The sequence below is a fragment of the Cannabis sativa genome, chromosome 1 (assembly GCF_029168945.1).
Source record: "Cannabis sativa cultivar Pink pepper isolate KNU-18-1 chromosome 1, ASM2916894v1, whole genome shotgun sequence".
Classification (NCBI taxonomy): domain Eukaryota; kingdom Viridiplantae; phylum Streptophyta; class Magnoliopsida; order Rosales; family Cannabaceae; genus Cannabis; species Cannabis sativa.
Window position 1 is genome coordinate 46,872,903 of NC_083601.1, and position 7,088 is coordinate 46,879,990.

Consider the following 7,088-nt stretch of genomic DNA (forward strand, 5'->3'; position numbering starts at 1 on the left):
ACATTATGGGCCTATAAGTGTGTGATTCAAAATGATGGGCCTAAATAATTCTCAAGTTATTTTCTTGGGACTATTTCAAAAATACACAAAAAAAAAGGAAACTTACAAAAATACTGGAATTTTGGTTAACTTTTACAAAAATACTGTCACACGAAATTTTTTTCAAAAATACTGTGTTTTTATAAAACACTAGTAAAACACAAAGCAGTATAACTCAAAACAACAGTAGAACACTAGTAAAACACCAGTAGAACACTAGTGAAACTTAACACAGTATACTGCAGTATGAAACTTATAAAAAAATACAGTAAAAAAGTAAAAAATACCGTCTGACAGTATTTTTGTAAAAAAAATAGTAAAAGTTAGTATACCACGTAAATTTCTCAAAAAAAAACTAAAGATACGATTGTACGAAATTTTAAATATTTTTACAGTTTTTAAGATTTTATTTACATAAAATACGATCTTTTGATATATTTTTATGTTGTATTCTTATTATTTTGTTATTATTTGTATATTATATTTTTATGTAATTTTTTTTTTATTATTTTTGTGTTATTTTTATAAACACTGTGAAAATGTTAAAAAAAAATCTTTAAACTTAAGACAGTAATTTTTTTTACCAAAAATAGTGGTTTATTTAAATTTTCCTATTTTCTTTTGTTTCTTATAAAAGACATTTTATCATGTAATTTGACAATGCGATTTTAAATACTTTAGTAAAATTAGCATGTGTGTTTTGACACAACTTTGATTACATTATGAAATCTTAATTTTATTGTAATAATTTACATTGTGAAAATCAAAATATTAATCCATAGTTTCATTCCACTATATTTAATCAACCACTTTTTCAACACTCATTCATTTACAAAATTATCTTATTGATTTTTAAACGGTCTTTTTTTTTTATTTTGGTATGCGTTTAAAAAATACTTTCATTAAAAAAGGAGGAACAAATCTCAAAACACAAAGTTCATAATGACAACAAAGGATCCAAACATGCCATTGGAATATATTGGTGGAACAAATATATAAGAAAAAACCAAAACTTAAACTTTAGAAGATGTAACGTCTCCGCTTCAAGCCTTCATTGGGTTCTCACACCCACGGAATGAATGGCTCTTATACACGAGTACGCCACTCTGGCTGCTTCCTGGATTGATGACTGACCCTACAGACCAACACGAGTGTTTTCAACGTGCTTTGTCCTCACTCACACGTATCCTGGGAAAACTTCCCAGGAGGTCACCCATCTTTGAAATTGCTCCAGGCCAAGCACGCTTAACTGTGTAGTTCTTTCGAGATGGGCTACCGAAAAACAAGATGCACCTTGTTGATATAGGTAGTACCAATCAATCCATTTAAGCTCTCGTCAACTGTGTAGTCCCATACCTATACAGTCTCAGAATCATCCCACTTGACCTTTTCCAGGCGGTGTGGGATTGTACAGCTTACCCGGTATTTCCCCTTACGGATCACAGGACTACTGACTGTCACAGAAGATAACTAGATAAGTTGATTAATCTGGACAATCAAACACAATGACGAAAAAAATGTTTGACTGAAATCAGACCAAAATTTATTGAGGGCAACGCATGTAAAAATATAAAAATAAAATAATTTATTTTTATTTTCTTTAATAAATGTAAAAAAAAAAATTGGGGCCATGGCACCTGGGGCTCTTCCCTAGCTCCGTCATTGATCAAAACATAAACATTAACACTAAAAAAAATGTAGAAATGTGGTTTAAAAAATAGATTAGGTTTATATATTATTAATTAATTTCAATGATAAATAAGTAGAGTAATTCATTTGAGAAATATTAATGGATGCATAAATTCCTCAGCATATATTTTGTCATGTAATCAAATACAAAATTGGAATCTAGTTTTAGTATAGAGATAGATTCTGACTGATTTATCAAAGATTCTTCTTCATTTTATTATTATTATTATTATTAAAAGATTCTTTTCTAAATATATGTTTGATGCTATTATCAAACGACAACAACAACAAGAAATCAATACGGCACATGGTGAATAAATAAAGGTAAATAAATACTTTATTAAATTTACACTTTTTTTTTTTAAGGAACAAATGTTCATTAACTAACAACTAAAAGTGGGAACTACAGGCGGGTTTCCCTCCCCTTGACAAAAACCAGCATCTAGGCTAGAAATTCTAGCACTTCTTGCCAAAACATCCACTGCAGATAAAAGTTCACGCTTAACAAACCAGAAATTACAAGAACTAAACGATTTAACAATATCTAAAATTTCATAAGAAAGATGGGTAGTACGCCAATCCGGGATACAAACATTTTTTGCAAAAGCTGAAATTGCCACTTGACAATCCGAGAACAGGACAATGTCTTTCCAATTCAGCTTGGAGGCCCACGATAAGCCGTAGAGAATGGCTTGGGTTTCAGCATCAAGAGCCGACGGCGATGCCACACATTGAGAGGTGTAGAACCAGGTATTATCTTCATGATTGACTAAAATAACCGCAATCCCTGCCTTACCATTACACCATGAGGCATCAGTAAACACTGAAAATCTTGAGTATATAAGGCTAGTGCAGAGTATGGACTTTTTGGAGGAAGGAATGCTGGTACAAAGCTTGATTGCATCTGTATATTCTTTAAACATAGCACTAACACGAGAGGAAGAAATAAGCCCATCAGAATTTACACTTACAATCACTCAAATCTACACCATTTCTTTAACATTTATACTATTTCAGTTCTCATATTTTTTTTACTTCAACTCCCTATTTTAATTTGAACAAAAAAAAAAGTTTACAATAAAATTTTACACCCCATTTTGATTTTTTTTTATTGCATAAAATTCAAAATTGAATTTTGATGCAATGATAATAATTAATTAATTATTTGTTGATCTGTATTTTTGAATTTTATCGAATAGAAATTAAATAGTTCTTTTTATTCTAAAATTCAACTTTAAAGAAACATTACAATTGCAGATACGTTTTTCATGTTCAATGTTAAATGCATATTAATTATATATTTGCTCAAGTTTATTATTCATTTTATATAAACATCCTAATGTATTTCATATATTTTAAATGTACTTGTATTAATTAGATTATTAACTCGTTAATCAAAGGGGTAATTAAACATAAAATATTAATAATATACTTACATCTTTTTCACAAATTGAGTATCTCCCTCAGTTCTCAAATTTGAATAATTCTCCATAGATCTCTCAAAATATTTTTTATGTACTCTTGATATAATAATTAACAATTTTAATTTTTTAATTAAAACTATCTTATATATTCAAAGTGACACTATTATTTAATTTATAGGCATACAATATGCAATTAGTATTATTATAATAGATTCTCCGACCTAATCTCTTACCCTCCCCAATAAAAGTGACCTTAATGAAAATATATCCAAAATGGACCCCTTTTTCTTTTATTATTTATCTTAGGTACACTTAAAATATAGAGTAAACTCACATATCAAAATCCACACGTTTTTCTCAACTCTTCCAACAAAATATAGAGTAAAGAGGTCATTTTATTAAATATTAGTTGAGAAAATCATCAGTTCATCACCCCACAATGTATACTATATGACTTTAAGTACACATCATAATTCTTAATTTATTAATTAATACTATAAAATTAATTGATTTTCATTGGTTTTAACCTATACAAGAGATTATAGGTTTGGTATTAGTTAAAGTTATTTTTCCTTTCACCATAAATTTTTTTATTTTTAATTACAACAAAATTTGTGATTAAAAGTAAAAAAATATTATCAATAACTAAAGGTATTAATTACAAAAATTATAATTTATTATACTAATTAAATATAATATTAATCACAATACTTATTGTGATTAAAACAAAATTATTCGCAGCTTGTATTTAAATATTATGTTTTAGTTACAAATAATTTTTTGTTCTAACTGAAAGTTACATATAGTCACGAAAAATTTATATTATAACTAAAAAAAATTACTAAAAGTAGTTGTTTATTTTAGGTGTTGATGATAGTAGATTAATAATATTCTAGCTAGTATTATTCTATACTATATATTTTTTTTGAATGGAAAAAAAAAAATATATAGTATAGAAGAATACTAGCTAGAATATATGATCATAACATATATTATTCCATTCAACACTTTTTATCTTGATCACTCAAAAATTGGACATGAGATGAGGAAATCATATCATAGACTCATAGTTAAATATAAGTCATTTTTCTAAGCTTGTATTAATTTTAATTATATATATGTAACAATATAGCATATATTACAATATAATTAATATCTAGTTTGAGGTGGAATTTGAGTATTTGACTTATTAATTTATTTTATAATAATCTAATTGTATTATAATAATCTAATTGTATAAATGATAACAACATATAATACTAATAGTAAATTAAAAAAGATAATTAATTACCAATTTTTCTTACTCCTGTTTTATTAATTTTTATTACAATAACACAATATAAGATCAATAATTTTAAATATAGTTTTTTATCAATGGGTAACCAATCATTATATTATCTATGAAAATGAAAAGTAATTAATATATAAGGTAGTGATTTTCTATAAGAATTTGGCAATTTATGAGAGCCGTCTTCAAATTAAGAAAGCTAGCTTGAGCTGGTACTTTGTGTTGTGATTAGTAATAGACAGATATAAATACATTTATTTCTCCGACACTAATTATAATTAAGTTGATAAATTTTGCATATAAAAATATATATATATAAATAAAATAATCATTTGGAAGGAAACAACAACATTCAATAATTTACAGTTGGGATATTAATTTTGACTAATTAAGCCTCTCTTGATTAATTAGTACTTCTAGTCTAGAACAACTTGGCATATAATTTTAAAGCTGTCTAATGAATTAAATTACATTTTATATGTTCTAGATATAAAAATCATAATTTTAATTTTCACAAAATTTGTAAACTTAATTTTGAATTTTGAAGTTAAGGTAATTGAGTTTCAATCTTGTTTAATTGTTGGAAATTAGAGTAAATTAATCGTAAGTAGTACACATTGAATCTATGGCTTAATTTGGAATTTTCTCCTTAATTATTTATAAATTATGTGACCATTGATTTGAAATCAAATTATATAAATTAGTCTTAGATCATTTTTTTTTATATAAGAATTGGGTCATTTTGGGTGACTATTTGCATGCACGCAATAAATTACTTATACCGTGCAAATATAATTACAAAAAAGAACTTTGTATAAAATGATGGTTTAATAAAATTCTTAGCTTCAAAAAAAAAAAAATATATTGGCATGAAACCATAAATTAGTACACCTCAATGTATTAAGTCAATATCAATAATAATAATAAAATATAGTGCACTACAATCTAGTAATTTCACATTTATCTGGACAAAAGATCACACATTTTAATTTTTTTTCTAATGTAAAAAATTGTACAAAAATATTAGTATAAATTATAAACATGATTTTCTTTCAAAAAAAAATTATAAACATGATTGTAAAATACTACGATAATTTATATTTAAAAAAATAAAGAAAATTAATGAATAATAACATGAAATAATTTTTCTCATATTATTTACTGTTGTGGACATTGTCCCACATAAAATAAATGGTAAAGAATTGAGCCATATATAAGAACATGGGCTACTCCACTCATTGCCAATTGGTTTTGAGATGGAACCCCATGATTCTCAACATGGTATCAGAGCCATATCCCTTGCGGGCAAGTGATCCTATGACCATGTCCACTCTGATACGATTCAATATTGGCTACTCCACGCATTGCCAATTGATTTTGAGATGGAACCCCATGATTCTCAACATTTACTAATGGTCAATTTTGTGGTTAAATTGTAAAAAGGGTGTGGGAAAGTAATTCCACTTTAAAATATTCGGGAGAGTTAAAATTTAGAGATACCAATTTTTGTACTAAACTTTTTTCAGCCCAAACTTTTAATTAACCAATTTAATGATCTCATATAAACTCAATGACACCAAAAATATAAAGATTTTTAAAATTAATATTTAGAAAGTTAATTTCACTTTTGACCCTTTAACTCTTACTAATTATTCCATTATGGCTCCTATTACTTATAATAATATATTTTACCATGTCTTAACAAGTAATACTATTGTATCATTAGGGATTTTAGTAGCCCAATTTTAATGTGATTAAATATGCAAATTTAAGTAGTATTATTTTATCAAAAATCTTAAATTTAGAAAATCAAACATGTTAGGAAATATATAGCATTATTATTATGCATTAGTGGTACCCAACACCACTCAAAAATAACTTTTTCGCGATTGATTAGCGATATTTCATAAAAATTATTATATCAAATTATATGAGATATGATACTTAATTGCATCAATAGCGATATAATACTTAAGAATGCACTAAACACCACTAATGTTTTAATATGAGTTGTTTTAATATGAGTTTTGAAAAAGGAAAATGGTGAGGTTTTTTAATATGGGTTTGGTTTGTTGGACCAAAAGTATTAGGTAATGCTTAAAATCTGTTTGAATTAATGCTTTACATATTTTCATTGTTTGGTTTGGTCATTTCCTTTGAAGAAAAGCTTTATTTTCAATTTCATTGCCCCAATAAATATAAAAGATAATAAATACTCACAAGATGCTTTTTTTTTTTAACATAGACACACTACTAAGTAGTACTAGTAGTATAGTAGCAACTACCAAATATCACTACCTAAAAATCTAACTTATTACACCCAAAAACATTAAATGAAAACCAAAGCATAACAATACTAATCCCCAAACCCAATTAACTACATACATTAAAGCCACCCTCCCCTCTATAAAATAACCACACTAAAAATTTACCAAACCAAACTAAACCAAACCAAATTAACCAAGATTCAATTCAACCCCTTTCTCTTCCATAATCTCTCCTTTCTTTGTGGTGGGAAAATCTAAGTCAAAAACATGTGAAAAAACAAAATGGAAACGGCCACACCATCATCTGACACGTGGCACAATTTTAACGGTCCTTCTACCAACTCTAACCCCACCTATTTTTTTTTTTTTTTTTTTTTTTTT